Source organism: Diabrotica virgifera, chromosome 1, assembly GCF_917563875.1.
Source record: "Diabrotica virgifera virgifera chromosome 1, PGI_DIABVI_V3a".
NCBI classification, from domain to species: Eukaryota; Metazoa; Arthropoda; class Insecta; order Coleoptera; family Chrysomelidae; genus Diabrotica; species Diabrotica virgifera.
Genome location: NC_065443.1, coordinates 165,024,800 through 165,041,788, shown reverse-complemented (window position 1 = coordinate 165,041,788; position 16,989 = coordinate 165,024,800).

The following is a 16,989-nucleotide window of genomic DNA, read 5'->3' as shown; positions in this document are numbered from 1 at the left end:
TTGTTGCGATTATTTCATGAATAAAACTGTTCAAAACCAAAATTTTATTGTAATTTATTTATGTAAGTACAAATTAGTACAATTAAACACACAGTTGTTAAAAATATTTTACGGTTGAAAGTCATCACTTTTATAATTTTTAAAACATTAATTGTCATTAATGTCACTGTATTTTTTTTTCGTAGCAACGAAGGGCATCTGACGTAATATACTTGACGACGGGAAATTATCAAAAATTATCGATTTAATTCAGATTTCTGTAGCTTTCTATTGGTCAGAATCTCCTATGAATGAAATAATCAGTAGTAATTGCACAAGAGCTCTAAAATTATCGATTTTTTCCCGAGTGACACTTTGACAGTTTTAATTTCACGACCCGAAGGGGAGTGAAATTATGTCAAAGTGTCACGAGAGCAAAAATTCGATAATAATTTTAGAGATCGAGTGCAATTTGTTGCGATTATTTCATGAATAAAACTGTTCAAAACCAAAATTTAATTGTAAATTATTTATGTAAATACAAATTAGTGCAATTAAACACACAGTTTTTATAATTATTTGATAGTTGAAAGTCATCACTTTTATAATTTTTAAAACATTAAATGTCATTAATGTCACTGAATGTATTTTTTCGTAGCAACGAAGGGCATCTGACGTAATATACTTGACGACGGGATATTATCAAAAATTATCGGTAGAATATCACAAGAGAGTGAGAATAAATTTAAAATAATGCGACAGTTTTTCGAAAATTTGTTGTCTAGCAATAGACACGAGAGCCCGCAGGGCTCGAGGGGCTATTGCCCAATGACAACAAATTTGAGTAAAAATGAAGCATTATTTTCTTATTTATTCTTACTGTCGTGTGATATTCGTAAGATTATTTTTTAATAGGTATATTATGGATATTTTCTGAAATGCGACAGTTGTCAAAACTTGGAAACTGGTTGCCATTAAACAGAAACAATCTACTTAAAAAAATTCTATCGGTAATTCTCTACAGTAGATAATTCTCAGTATAATTTTAATCTAATTGGACAGAATTAAACACGTGGTCAAATATCTTACTATACGATTGGAAATTAAAATCATTAAAAAATAATCAGTTTAATTTTTATTTCTGTAGCTTTCTATTGGTCAGAATCTCCTATGAATGAAATAATCACATTTATTAACTGAATTAATAATTTGCAATTATGCAAATAACAGTTATCCAAGAACATTCAAAAGCCATCTCTTTAAGTTAATGATGACATTTTCAAGTACAAGTAGAATGACATTCTAGTAATGTTTACATATCCATACCAGTGTGAATTTTACTACACGTAATTTGACGTAGGGCAAAAGACAGAAAAAGTAGGGATAGCCGTAAAATATTTGCGAATTATGTACCGATGACCTTAAATTCAATGTTTAAACTGTCAAGAGGTAGGTGGGTGGCAGCCTGGACATTGAATTTAAGCGAACACAATATTTATTTATGAAATGAACATTTTTTCTCTTTTCTGACAGCAGCATAGTGTATTTTGAGTTAAATAAATGACATATATTCTTCTTTTTGTGTCAATTAATTAAATTAAAAAAGAATGGCACTCTATAAATAATGATTATTTAAATATGTTAATGTTTATATTACTGCATAGATAATTAAATTACCTTTCAAATGAGCTAACACACGACCCCTATTCTCATTAAAAAATCAACAATTACGTTATCACACCCATATGGACGACTTCACTAATATATGATATATGTCAAAAAACATAATTTAAAAATAAAAATCGACCTATTTTAGGCCTATTTGACCTATTCTTTACAGTCGCAGAATTACGAAATAACGAATTTGTTCCTTTACTCTATCTACTGTATGTATGCACCATACTGTAGGTTTAATTAATTCAAACTATAAAAGTGTAAAGCTTTATTGCATTACCAAACGAGCTAACATGTGATTTGTTCAACGCGAACGGTTGATTTTCAAAGAGGAAAAATAAAATAAATGAAGAATAATAATTAACTTCAACTATCAAACAAATCATGATTTACAATGTGTATACAATGTATATAAGAAAAGACCAAGACAATTCATTAATGTTGTCACCAATGTTCAGTAATGAAAACAGCGTAAAAACGAATAAGAACCATCTTATTAGATTCGCATTTAGTCCATGTGGTGAGATCGCTCCCGTCTGAAAAGATTTCCGATTCGGTTTCTTTGCCGACTCCTCTTTAAACAAATCTGAAGGGCGCGGGGCAAAATTTTTTGACAGAAATTGTTTAAACAATTTTTTTAAACAAATACAAGAGATCACCATTTTGGCTCCAGAAATATGTTTTCAAGTTTTTTGGTTCATTTCAAACAAGAAAGGTATCTAGTTACTTTTCTCAAAAATGCTAAAATACGCACTTTCGTCGCTTAAAAAGTCATATTTAAATTAGAATTCTTGAGGCTGCTGTATGCTTAAATTGAAAATTAGACATCCATCTTCAAAATTCTAAAAAGAGATCGGATCTGCCTTCAATTTATACCGTTGTTTTTTAATTTTTAATAATGAATGTTTATCCGATTTTTTTGCCGGTGCGGCGCGTTGTATTTCAACAATCTCCTATTTTCTTCCGGAAAATATTTTTGTTAGATTTTTTGGGTAATTTAAAAAAAACGTCTCCTGACATTTTTCTCAAAAGTTAACAGTTTTCGAGTTATATGGGATTCAAAATCTGAAGAATGCGAAAATACACATTTTCGAGGCTTGAAAACTCAGATATAATTTATTATTTTTGAGGCTGTCAAGTGCCTATTTATAGATTTTGTAGAGTAATTATTTATTGATTCAGTTAATTTGTACTCTACGAACCCCCTAGTGGGAAAGTTTTGGGGTAGTTCTGATTTCTTTCATTATATATGGATTTTGGGCTGCTGAATCCGAATATGAGGTTTGCGGACAAAATTTATTGCCGGAACATTGAAAAAATCGCGAAAAAAGCGAAAAATTTTAGCTTTTTTCCGCTTTTTTGCTCAAATCTCGAAAACTATTAACTTTTAGTAAATGGTCTGTTATCAGAAATTAAAGTACTTAAAATTATCTACAAACATCACTATTTACTTTTTTTTCCAGACGAACCATTCGGTCTAAAGTGCAAGTTGAAAATTGCCAATTTTTAACGGTCTCGGCAAAACCCACTTTTTATATCCCAAAACTTAGTTTTTATTAGAATGCTGCCATTTGATAAATTTCTCCTAGTTTTCTGTACAAATAATAAATGTTAGTTCATAATATGAATATGGTATGTCTCTTCTCACAGCTTCCATGAATCCATTCCATCCTAAAGTACCGAGAATGTCTCTGCTTTCCCCTTAGAGCCACAGGAGATCAGGCACAAATGGTGTCACAGTTTCAGTTGGTGTGAACATTCCCTTCGGATCTTGATTTCTGATAAACCTTGAGGTTTTGTCCTTTTAAAATGTATTAGTTGAACAGCTCTCTGACTTCCATAAACCTCAGGTGCGGGTTTAGTTTTTAGCCTAGGAATGGGTTGATTAGGAGCTATTCCATCTTTTGATGCAATACAAAAAATGCCACCCATGACGTAAAAAGTGTGGTATCCGTCGATTTTATGTACGTTAACCCTTTCTGTCCCAACGCTGCATATATATGTTTTTGAAAAAGTGTGTCTGTATTCCCAGCCGCCGTATATACAGGGTGTTTCATTAATAATTGTCCATAAAGTAACTGGAGAAACCTTAGCACAAAATACGAAGATTTAACCTAAAACACTTAAATAAAATGTGGTTCCTTACTGAGTTACAGGGTGATTTATCTAACAATTTAAAAACTATTTGTGCTCAGCATTTTAAAACTATTCGAGGTATCTTCTTCATATTTGGCAGGAAGTATAGGTACTGTACAAACTACTGAATTATGTTAAAAAAACGTTTCTGGTTGTTTCCAGAGGCGTACGACGGGGGAAAGTGAATGGTTTCTACAATTTCTTTACAATTTCTACGCCACTGGCGAAATTGCTATTTTAGTTTAATTTTTGGATTCTCCAATATTTTCTATGAAAATAATATTCTCTTAATTCGTAACGATAAAGTCATTAATTTTCGAGATCTTTGAAGTTAAAAATGAAACGACACGGTTATTTTGATTAATGTAGTGCGTCGCTTCATTTTTAATTTCAAATATCTCGAAAAATAATCATTTTATCGTTACGAATGAAGAGTATATTATTTACGTAAAAAGTATTGGAAAACCAAAAAATTACACTAAAATAGCAATTTCGTCAGTGGCGTAGAATTTGGGAAGGGTCAACCAGCCACTATCCCCTGTCGTACGCCTCTGGTAGTAGCTAGAAACGTTTATTTATCTTAATTTCGTAGGGTATACAGTACCTACACTTTCTGCCAAGTATGATAAGGATAGGCCAAATAGTTTTAAAGTACTGGCTACAAACAATTTTTAAATTTTAATCATATGAATCATATCATAAATTAATCAAAATAATTGTGCCGTTTCATATTTAACTTCAAATATCTCGAAAACTAATGACCTTATCGTTACCAATGAAGAGTATATTATTTACGTATAAAGTATTGGAGAATCTAAAAATGGCACTAAAATAGTAATTCCTCCAGTGGCGTAGAATTTGAGAAGGGTCAACCATTCACTATCCCCTTACGTACGCCTCTGGTAGTAGCTAGAAACGTTTGTGTACCATAATTTAGTAGGGTGTATAGTAGTCGCACTTTCTGTCTAGTATGAACATTATATGTCGAATAGTTTTAAAATGCTGAGAAAAAACAATTTTTAAATTTTTAGATAAAACACCTTGTAACTCAGTAAGGAACCACATTTTATTTAAATGTTTTAGATTAAATCTTCGTATTTTGATCTAAGGTTTCTCCAGTTACTATATGGACAATTATTAATGAAACACCTTGTATACGTTCAAGGTGTTATGGTCTCAATTTACCAAAGCCGAAAATATGCGTTGTTTATAAAATTTTAGACTCATTGGTGTCCCAATGCCGTAGAAATATGTCCGAAAATGTTAGATTATTGTTCCCAAAGCCTCAAAATATTGGCACCTAAGACAGGTCATGCGAACCCATTGCCGTATATATTTGTTCACATATTTTAGATATATGCTATATTGTAGCACTGGTGGCAACGCTTACAGGTAGCTGCTGGAAGGTGAAGCGTTTGTAGCCACAGAAATGACCAGAAAAAAAAAGAAGCGAATCGAGATACATGTGTGCAAGATGCTGAGTCGGCCTTTGCGTAGTGTCATGTTTTGAGGAGTACCACACAAAAGAAAACTTTTAATGTTAATTTATATTACATTATTTTTTTTAAATTAGTTACATTTTTCAAGTTGGTTTTGCTCTCTGATGAGCACTTTTGAAAAGAAAACGTTTAAGATGGTTAAAAAAACTCATTAAAAACATGTTTTGGTCATTTATTTGTTTATTTATATGCGACGTATATATAAGGCAATACCTAAGCATGAAAAAGCCTTTGGGATTGAGGAACCAACATCCAAATTAAGGTCTGGCATAGAAAGGGTTAAAATCAGCGTTTTCCTACAACTGTTGTGTAAAGCACTTTTGGTCAATTTTCTGCGGATCGCCTGCGATTGCTGACACTTCCAGATAAGCAACGCGCTTGCTCAAATTCTTGTAGCGGCAGTAAGGCCCAGTAAAAAAAGTAAATAGTGATATTTGTAGATAATTTGAAGTACTTTACTTTCTGTTAACAGACCATTTACTAAAAGTTAATAGTTTTCGAGATTTGAGCAAAAAAGCGGAAAAAAACTGAAATTTTGTCTGCAAACCTCATATTCGGATTCAGCAGCCCAAAATACATATACAGTGGAACCTCGATAACTCGGATTAATCGGGACCGCGGCCGATCCGGGTTATCGAAAATCCGGGTTAGCCGGAAAGCATGGTAAAAATTAATAAAATACGGTATACTTATAGATATAAGTCCCTTATAAGCAAAATAATATGAAATATATATGCACAGTTACCTATGGTTGTATAGAGTTTAGTATAGACAATATAGAGTATTATTAATTTCTAGGTAAAAAAACTCAGTCAGTTTGGTTGTGTCAATAATTTCGTCTGGTCTGCTTATGTAATTTAAGAACAGTGACTTTTTCATTGTCTAAAAGACCATTGTTTAAAAAACAATTTTTTAAAAGACAGTTGAAAATAAATAAAGGAATAACAGGTGCCTGTTGTTTGCGATAATGAATGTCGCTCTGCCGCCGCCGTGTGCATGAGTCGTCATTTTTACTATCATATAGTTCAAATTACACAGATACCCATTATCTCTCAAATATTATATTATGATTGAAGGGAAGTTTTATCAATTAAATACGATATTTTTAAGACATTCCAGAAGCGGCTGCAGATAAAATGTTTTAACATAATACATACATTTTTATTGTTGAAATGTTTGTCCGATGAAAATCGGTCCGGGTTAGCCGGACTTCCGGGTTATCGGGGGCCGACTTATCGAGGTTCCACTGTATAGTGAAAGAAATCAGAACTACCCCAAAACTTTCCTACTGAAAACAAAATTTTATTGAATCATTATAGGCTTATTTCAATTTAGAATATTGTTTTTTAATTGTTGATTATGCGCGATCACTCGAATTTTAAGTCTCATAATTATTTGTCGCGCATAAAATTAAAAGGCAGCGATATAAATTGAAACGAGACCCGATTACTCTACAGAATTTTGAAACTAAATATTTAAATTTCAATTTAGGCACTTAGATATCTTAAAAATTATAATTTAGACGTGAGTTTTCAAGTCTCAAAAATACCTCATTTTCGTATTTTTCAGATTTAAATCGGTTATAACTCGCCAACTATCAACTTTTTCGAAAAAAAAATGAGAATAGCTATTTGTATAACAAGGTAGGAAAGTGCTACTTTCCCTCCCGAGAATGAAGTTTACTGCTCTACGCGTAGCGGAGGGCAGTAATCATTCGAGGGAGGAAAAGGCACTTTACTCCCATGTTATACATATGATTGTTCCACCTTCCTCAAATATCAAGTAATTTTTTCATTTTTAAATAATTTATTTATGTAACTAACTGACAAAATCTATTAAAGCACTAAAACTAACAAGTAGGTACAGTATAATTGTCATCTGTAAAATATAAGTAAAATTATTAATGTAAACATTGTTAAATCAAAATAACAATTTACTGTTTTTACCATTCTGCAAAATATAGGGCGATCTATAAATAAACGTTAAAATGTATAGATACTTACGTAATAGATAGGTAATAGAATATTGTATAGGGCGTCAATAAGTTATTTCATCAAAGACATACCATGACGTCACTTTTACTTTTCCTCCCTAGGGAGGAAAAGTACGACTTTGCTCCCTACAATCAGGTCAGGAAAAGTATACTTTCGGTAGAAGTAGGTGGAAAAATATTTTTTCTATGGATGCTATACAATGTGCAACTTCTCTCACTACTTACATACATTCAAAATGAACAATTTCTCATGCAGTAAGAAAAGTCGGCAATTGCAGTGAGAAATATTTTTCCTCACGGGTTCTCCTACGGTTTTCCATATATGATTGCCGTTTCCATGGTAACATGCACAATACAAACACAATTAATTTTGTCAAATAAAATGTGTTGAAACGAAACTTACAAAGAATTACCTTTCAAAACTGTTATAAAATAACTGTTAATTAGACTTTTAAATAAATAACCTAAGTATATAAATTTTAAGAATATTAAATACCTGCATTTATATGTATTTTTTTCAATTTGTGGATATATTATACCTAAAAGCACCTAAATTATTTAATTTTGAAGTTTGAACTCTTGACAAAACAGCATCCATAGAAAAAGTACGGTGTACAACACATGAGAAAATGACATAATTCGCCCTCGCTTGATTTGCGGCACAAACTTCTGCGCTCGTGAGAAATATGTCTTTTTTCTCACTTGCTGTACAATATACTATTTTTTGTTTAAAATGACCCAAGAATAATAAAATATATTATGTTCCGGAATAACAACGGTAATAATCCGAATTTGTTTAAAAAATTGTTTAAACAATTTCTGCTAATTAAAGTTGAGTGAACCGACACAATTAACAATTCAAAAACAACGGTTTGTATTGCAATAAACCCCGATTATTCATCAAAATCTTAAAATTAAATGTTTAAACTCTAATTTAAGCACTCTAGCCCGATGACCCACATAACAATGATGTTCGTATCATGTTCTAAGCATATCCTACCAACAGTCGTCGAAGTATATCCTTTTTAGTACATGCGTAGTACAAGCATAGCATGTACATACCATTAAAAACATTCTAAATTTCATGTTCTTTGCATGTGCTTCAAAGAATATTCTTGCACCGAATATACTGAGCACATTCGTGTACGTAGTATCTCTAAATATATTACTTACCCATATAATATTTATTATACATAGGTACCTATATTTTGTATTTTATACTTACTTTTTACGTAATATTGTAGAATGTAATAACTACATTGTCATATGTGTTAGGAACTTTTTGACTTTTTTTGTTATATGACAGTTTCGTAGAAGATGAAAATAAAATAAAAAGAAGATTTATGTTTGCATGGTGATGCATGCACCTTGATAAACAATATAGAAATAATTGAATTTTTACCAAGTTGTCAGAATAAACTTCAAATTTAAATATAGTTTTCTTAATGCAATATATCCATACCAGCGCAAATAATTACAGTCCATACCAGATTTAAAACCTAACATTTTGGTGCTTCGAGCCGGATTTGGCCCTAAATCGTCAAATTAAGGATATATTCATTAAGAAAGGTGCCAACAGCCACGTTTCCAAGTGGGTTTGAAGTTCCAATATATTGGTATATTTTCAAGTTATCGTCCACCAAGCGACTTCCAAGACTAGAAGATATAAGTGATTCCAATAGATTCCTTTATTTTCAAGGTACCGTGCACCAAGCGACGTCCAAAACTTGAAGATAAGTCTGTCCTTTTTGCTATTATATCATAAACCTATTTTTATTTCTGAATTAAGCAAAACAGTGCATTTTGAAGTTTTGTTTTGATTTAATATAGAATAAATTTAATTTCCATTAATATTAATTTGCTAACAAGTTTATGGGATTGCCATAAATCGACAAAAAATTACTTTAGCCAATCATATAAGAACAAGGGGTTCTTACAAGGGAAAATTGACAAATTTAGAGTCTTATGTTAATATAATAAAAGCTGCTACGCCAAGTAGTAAACCATCTCTGTCAGAAATTCAACTTATATATGAAATGAATGCCAGTTTATTAAAAGAATTTCAAGATGTTCAACTGCAAATTGAAATTTTAACACCGGAAGACAAATTAAAAGAACAGTATGAGGAAAATGAATTATTTGAAAATAGGTATTTTAAAGCTATGGGTTTTTTGAAAGGTTATATTGAAAGTAACACATTTCAGTCTTCACATGATACTAGTTTGAGTTCTACTCCTCAAGTAGACTCCTTAAGTCACTTTTGTTACCAAAAATGAAAATCAAAGTCTTCACTAGGGAGTTATAAACTTGGTTAGAATTTAAATCCACGTTTACTAGTGTCATTCATAACAGTCCTTTGTCAAACAGTCATAAGTTTCAGCTTTTGCGACAATATGTGGATGGATATGCAAAACGTATAATAGATAAAATTGAATTTTCTGGTGACTATTACCAAACTGCCTCTGACGCTCTCTGTCAGAGATTTGACAATAAAAGGTTGTTAGTAAACAAACACATTAAAACCATTTTTAGTTTGGAGTCAATTAATAAAGAGTCTCAAAAGCATCTAAGAAAATTGTTAGATATTGTGTCAGATAGTGTCACTTCAATTGAAAGTTTGCAGATAAAAAAAGAGTGCCTAAGTGATTTATTGTTAATAAACATTATTTCTGATAAACTTGATAAACAGAGTTATAGAGAATGGAATGAGTTTCGCACCAAAGAGGAACTCCCTACCTTAATGGAATTCTTTAATTTCTTAAAAACGAAAGTAGATACTTTGGAAGAAATCCAAGACCAAAGTTCTCATAATGCCCATCACAATAATAATAATAATTCCAATTCTAATTACAAATATACAAACTGTGAAGGTCATAAGAGAGCGGTCCAAGTAAATTTAGCACAGAAAAAGAGTTGTGTTTTGTGTAAAGGCAACCATTATATATATTCTTGTATTCAATTCCTCAAATTAGATACCAAAGGCAGATTAGGTAAGGTTAATGATTTAAAACTCTGTTTCAATTGCCTAAGAATTGGTCACAGGGCTCAAGATTATACACTAAAACCATGTTTGAGGTGCCATTTAAAACATAATTCCTTAATACACTTTGATGACATTCAACATGTTTCAGTGGACTCTGACAACAATGTCCAGCCATGTGAAACATCAGTAAATAGTATACAGAATGTTAATATGCCACCAATGGCAACTCACTAGCTATCTGCACAAGCAGTAGATTTGCAAAATAAACAAGTTCTTTTGTCAACAGTTGTTTTTAGTTTCAGGTCAAATGATAATAAATTAATACCATGTCGTGCGCTTCTAGAGAGTGGCGCTCAGATAAATATGATAAGCGAGAGCTTTTGTAAACAATTAAATCTTCCATTGATTCCAACTAACCTTGCTGTTAGTGGTATAAACCAGGTAGTGTCAATTATTACAAAGAAGTGCCAAATTTCTTTGTTGTCTAAGTTCAATAGCTTTAATATTACATCCATATTTTATGTTGTACCAGTCATTTCAAACCAAATTCCGTCAGCTAGTTTTGATACTTCAAGTTTTGTTATCCCATCTAATATTCAGCTAGCTGATCCTTTATTTAATGAATCCACCAATGTTGATGCCATTATTGGCGCCAATTTATTTTGGGACCTCCTTATTGATGGCAAAATCAAGCTGGGAAAAGGTTTACCAAATTTGCAAAATACACGTTTAGGCTGGATTGTAAATGGAGTTGTTCCCTATGAGACAACTCGTGTGTCATGTAACTTTACCAGAGCCATCGCCGAAGATGACCAGTTAAAACATTTATGGCAAATGGAAGAAATGCAAGATTCTACACCATGGTCGAAAGATGATAATAAAAGTGAAGAAATATGCCAAAAATGCACTGCCAGGTCCGCAAGTAGCCAATTTATAGTAAAACTTCCACTGAAGTTTCCAGCTGATTTGTTAGGAGACTCCATGAATACTGCAGCCAGCAGTATTTCTAATACTCCTGATACCTCTGTTTACATTGATAACAATGATATTTCCAGTAATATCATTGATATTGGAAACTCTGAGAGTACCAAAACTCTTGGAATTCAATTGATGAGTCGCCAAGACCTCCTTTGTTATAAAATATCACTTTGCGAATTGCCTGTTTTATTTACTAAACGTCAAATTATATCCATTATTTCTAAAATTTGGGATCCAATGGGTCTTCTCAGTCCAGTTATTATACTTGCCAAAATAATTATTTAAAAATTGTTCCAACTAAAAAACCATGGGATGAACCTCTACCTCCAGAGTTAAATAAATCCTGGAGGCAGTTATATAACCAGTTGCCTCAGTTAAATTCATTACGTATTCCAAGATCCGTTGTTGGACCATACAGTCAAATCATTGGCATCCATTGCTTTTGTGATGCTTCCCTTAAAGCTTATGCAAGTAGCATTTATATATCCAGTGTTGGTAAAAATAATGAGTACAAATCTCATATTTTATGTTCAAAGACAAAGGTTGCACCTCTCAAACAACTAACAATCCCGAAACTTGAATTATGTGCAGCTCTCTTATGTTCTCAACTTATTAATAAGGTTGTAAAAGCCTTACCAATTATGAATGTTCCAATTTATATGTGGTCTGACTCAAATATAGTATTATGTTGGTTGAAACTAGAGCCGCACCAGCTACAGGTATTTGCATCTAATAGAGTAGCTAAAATCCAATCTCTCACCACTGTGAACAGTTGGCATTATGTCCAAACTAAGGAAAATCCGGCAGATATTGCTAGTCGCGGAATTCTTAATGAATCTTTCATTGAATCCAACCTTTGGTTTCATGGGCCACATTTCTTGAGACAACATCCCAATAATTTGCCAATTAATTCACTTCAAAAACTAGAAGAAATACCAGAACTTAAGCAGTCAGTCCAAACAACCTTATCTTCCAATATACACATAAGTTGGATTTCGAATTTTATTAGTAGATTTTCAAATTTACATAAACTAAAAAGAGTATTTGCATATCTTTTAAGATTTACAATATCTATTAAAACTAAAACTAGAGCAGATAGCATGCTTTTAAGTGTAAAAGAACTAAATGACTCATTTTTAATATTAATAAAACTTGTTCAAGCAGAATCTTTTCAAGATGAAATTGTTAGCTTGGCAAATAAAAAACCATTAAATAAAAAATCCGAATTAATTAAATGATTGTGAGTAAGTCTGTGTTTCATTACTACATTTAATATGGGCTCACATATGCAACCCATTCAATATCCAAATTAATTCATTTATCACCTATTTTAGATAATGATGTATTAAAGTAGGAGGACGACTTTTACATACAATGTTACCAAATAATATAAAAACTCCAATCCTATTACCAAAATTTCATACTTTAACAAAATTAATATGTACACATTACCATGTAAACTATTTGCACCCAGGACCACAACTATTATTGTCACTAATCAGACAAAATTATTGGCCAATATCAGGAAAAGTATTAACCAAGCAAATAGTGAGACAATGTATTAAGTGTTTTCGAGTAAAACCACCTAATACTTCAGTGACCATGGGTCCACTTCCTAATGAACGAATTACTATATCACACCCTTTTGAAAATGTGGGATTAGATTTTGCAGGACCGTTCCCTTTAAAGGAGAAAAAGGGACGAGGAAGCAAAATTCTAAAAGGTTATGTTTGCATATATGTCTGCTTTGTTACAAAAGCTATACATTTAGAATTATTAACTGATATGACAACTGACTGTTTCTTATCATGTTTTAAACGATTTATATCTCGCAGGGGTATTCCCACTAATGTTTACTCCGACAATGGTTCCACTTTTAAATCAGCCAATAGAGAATTAAAGTCTATTTATCATTTTTTGGAAACAAATAGCCATACCATTCACAATTTTGCTTTAACTAAAAATATTGCATTGCATTTTTCTCCACCATATAGCCCAAATTTTGGCGGTTTATGGGAATCGTCTATAAAACAAATGAAATTTCATATGAAACGCACACTTACCAATATTAATTTAACATATGAAGAATTTTTTGCTTTATTAACCGAAATAGAGTGTATTTTAAATTCAAGACCACTTTCTGCTAGTTCAGAAGATCCATCTGACCTTGAACCCTTAACTCCTTCCCATTTTTTGACATTACGTCCTTTAACTTCACTTCCTGAACCCAATGTTCTATCAATTCCTACAAACAGACTTAATCGTTTCCAACAAGTTCAGCAACTTCATCAACGATTCTGGGCTCGCTTTTCAAAAGAATATGTCAGCCAATGGCACCAGTCTTATAAATGGAACCAGAATTCATCGAAACTCTCAATCCAGGTGCTTTAGTGATTATCCATGATTCAACCGTGTAAATGGTCTTTAGGACAAATAGAGAAGGTATTTCCTGGAAAAGATGGAAAAATCAGGGTTGTTCAAGTTAAAACCTCGAAAGGCATCATCACCAGATCCTCCAGACATCTAGCCCAATTGCCTTTAGTAGAATCTCAATGATCCTCTAACTATTATAACAACTTCCCAAGTATATGTGTCGTGGACTTGTTTGAAGTGTACTTCAACGCGGGGAGTATGTTAGGAACTTTTTGAGTTTTTTTGTTATGTGACAGTTTCGTAGAAGATGAAAATAAAATAAAAAGAAGATTTATATTTGCATGGTGATGCATGCACCTTGATAAACAATATAGAAATAATTGAATTTTTACCAAGTTGTCAGAATAAACTTCAAATTTAAATATAGTTTTCTTAATGCAATATATCCATACCAGCGCAAATAATTACAGTCCATACCAGATTTAAAACCGAACAATATGCAATTAGAATATGTAAATATAATATATTAGTAGAACCTAGGATGAGATTGGGTGATGTTGAAAACATACTTCTGAGAAATATATAGCACATCCTTGGAATATTCTTCCCATATACTAAAAATATGTGCGACAGTACATCCTAAGTATATAACTAGAAGGTATATAGCACCTCCTTAGAACCTTCTAAAAATTATGTTCTTGGTATATACTAATATTTAAAAATATTATGCTTCGTTATTATATTCATTTTATAGTAAAATTGTGGCTTATTTCCCATGGAAAATACTTAATTATAAAAATGCCACAAGGAAATAGCTTCAGAACAATACTAAAAAGAAGTGCGGTAGTACATTCTACGTATATACATAGAACGTTTAAGTACTGTAATGTAGTATATACTTAGTATCTTCTCTGCACATTCGCAATGGTAATTACGCATATTCTCAGTATATACTTTTTCTGAAAAGTATGTTCTATGAATCTATCTACTAAGAACATGACATTGTTATGTGGGAAGAACCATCTGACCCAAAACATAAAGGAAGGATGAAAATTTGGGAATGGGTAGTTGAAATTGTCTATTATTATATAAGAAAAATTTTCAATTCTACATCCCCTCCATTTTACAAAAATTGGGATATACGGGGTGAAAAATATTTTCTCGGGGCTGAAATAATTTACATTCAAAATAAGTCCGGAATTGAATAAAATGACTAATTCTAAGCAACTTTTGTTCTATAGAGTTATTTATTAAGTCATAGTATAGTATAGTTGATCCAAAAGATGGCATAACCCAGACATCCAAAGTGAAAGTTATCGTTCAACACCAAATTGTTCTATATGGTCCACACAATGTCCAGAAAAAAGTCACACCATTTTGAGCGTCGGGTTTGGGGGGGAGAAGGGGGAGAAATCGGTAAATTCGTAGTTTTTGTAAGTCCTTCGTCAGTATTTCTAAAACTATGCGGTTTAGCATGAACAACCCTTTATACAAAATTGTTCTACATTAAATTTGAAATTAAAAAGGCCCTATGCATAATCTTTCTAAAATGAATGGTTCCAAAGTTACGGAGGTAGTATAGTATCACTGGTCCAAAAAAAGGCCTAACCCAAACATCCAAAGTAAAAGTTTTCCTCCAACACCAAAATGTTCTATATGGTCCACATACTGTTCAGTAAAAAGTTACACCATTTTGAGCGTCCGGTTTGGGAGGGAGATGGGAGAGAAGCCGGTAAATTAGTAGTTTTATTACGTTTTTCGTCAATATTTCTAAAACTATGCTTTAACGTAAACAATGTTATATACAAAAATATGTTTCATGAAATTTAAAACAAAAAACGTTCTATACATAATTGTTATAAAATCAACGGTTCCAGATGTACAGAGGGTGAAAAGTCGAGGTTTTCGATACTTTTTATATTTTTTGGGCAATATTTATGATATAACTATACCAAAAACCCAGACATCCAAACCTTTTTTGTTTTAAATTTTATGTAGAACATTTTTCTATAGAACATTTCTTACGCTAAAGCATAGTTTTAGAAATATTGACGAAAAACGTAAAAAAACTACTAATTCACCGACTTCTCCCCCATCTCCCCCCAAACAGGACGCTCAAAATGGTGTAACTTTTTACTGAACAATATGTGGACCATATAGAACAATTTGGTGTTGAAGGAAAACTTTTACTTTGGATGTCTGGGTTAGGCCTTTTTTTGGACCAATTATACCATACTACCTCCGTAACTTTGGAACCGTTCATTTTAGAGAAGGGTTATGCATAGAGCCTTTTTATTTCAAATTTAATGTAGAACAATTTTGTGTAGAGGGTTGGTCATGCTAAACCGCTTAGTTTTAGAAATATTGACGAAAAACGTAAAAAACTACGAATTTGCAGTTTTCTCCCCCCTCTCCCCCCCAAACCCGACGCTCAAAATGGTGTGACTTTTTTCTGAACATTATGTGGACCATATAGAAAAATTTGGTGTTGGAAGATAACTTTCACTTTGGATGTCTGGATTTGGGTCTAACTATACCATACTATCAATACTTTTCGAGTTATTTGCGAGTGAATATGTTCATTTTAAACTAAAAAACACATGTTTTTAAACTGTTTTTCGCATATAACTCAAAAAGCAAGTATTTTCTCGAAAAAAATATTCTCAGCAAAAATATAGATTATAAAAATTTAAAAAAAATGGTGTATGTACAATGTTTGGAGACCCAATAGAAGCAGAGTTGTAGCTAATGAAAAGTAGGCTCTTCTTCGTCAAATTCCAAATCGAATATTTCAGCGTAAAATAACCAAAAAACGGAGCACTTCTGGGGAAAATTCATTATAACTTTTTTAAAGTGTTTAAAAAAAGGTTTATTTTTGTTTTCCAAAAAAAGTAAGTGAATTACGCTCAAGATATTGTTGGTCTTTTTTATTTTTTGGTAAAAATAATCGCGAAAATCATCCCCTAATTAGCATCCCAAATAAAGGACCCCGCAGAAACCTTACGAGAAATGGCTCTCTGTCAAATGTTCTGAAACTTTGCGTTCTGGTAGTCCTTGATATGTAGAACAAAAGACTCAATGGGCGCATAGCTCCAAAAAATCATTGTTTTAAGATATAAGCCTCTGAAGTTATAGGTAGAGATGAATCAAGTCAAACTAGTTTGATTTTATTCAACAAACTTGACTTGACTGGAAAACCAAACTTCTTTGTAAAAAAGTTTGACTTGACTTGAATTTGATATCTTTAGGTTTGACTTGTAATCAAACTTCTTCAAACAGTTTGAAGTTTGAATATCATGTTGCGCAATGTGTATATTTCCAATTCTAAATAAGAGCGTACCGACTTTTGTTTTGACTTATTTGAGTAGGTCTAT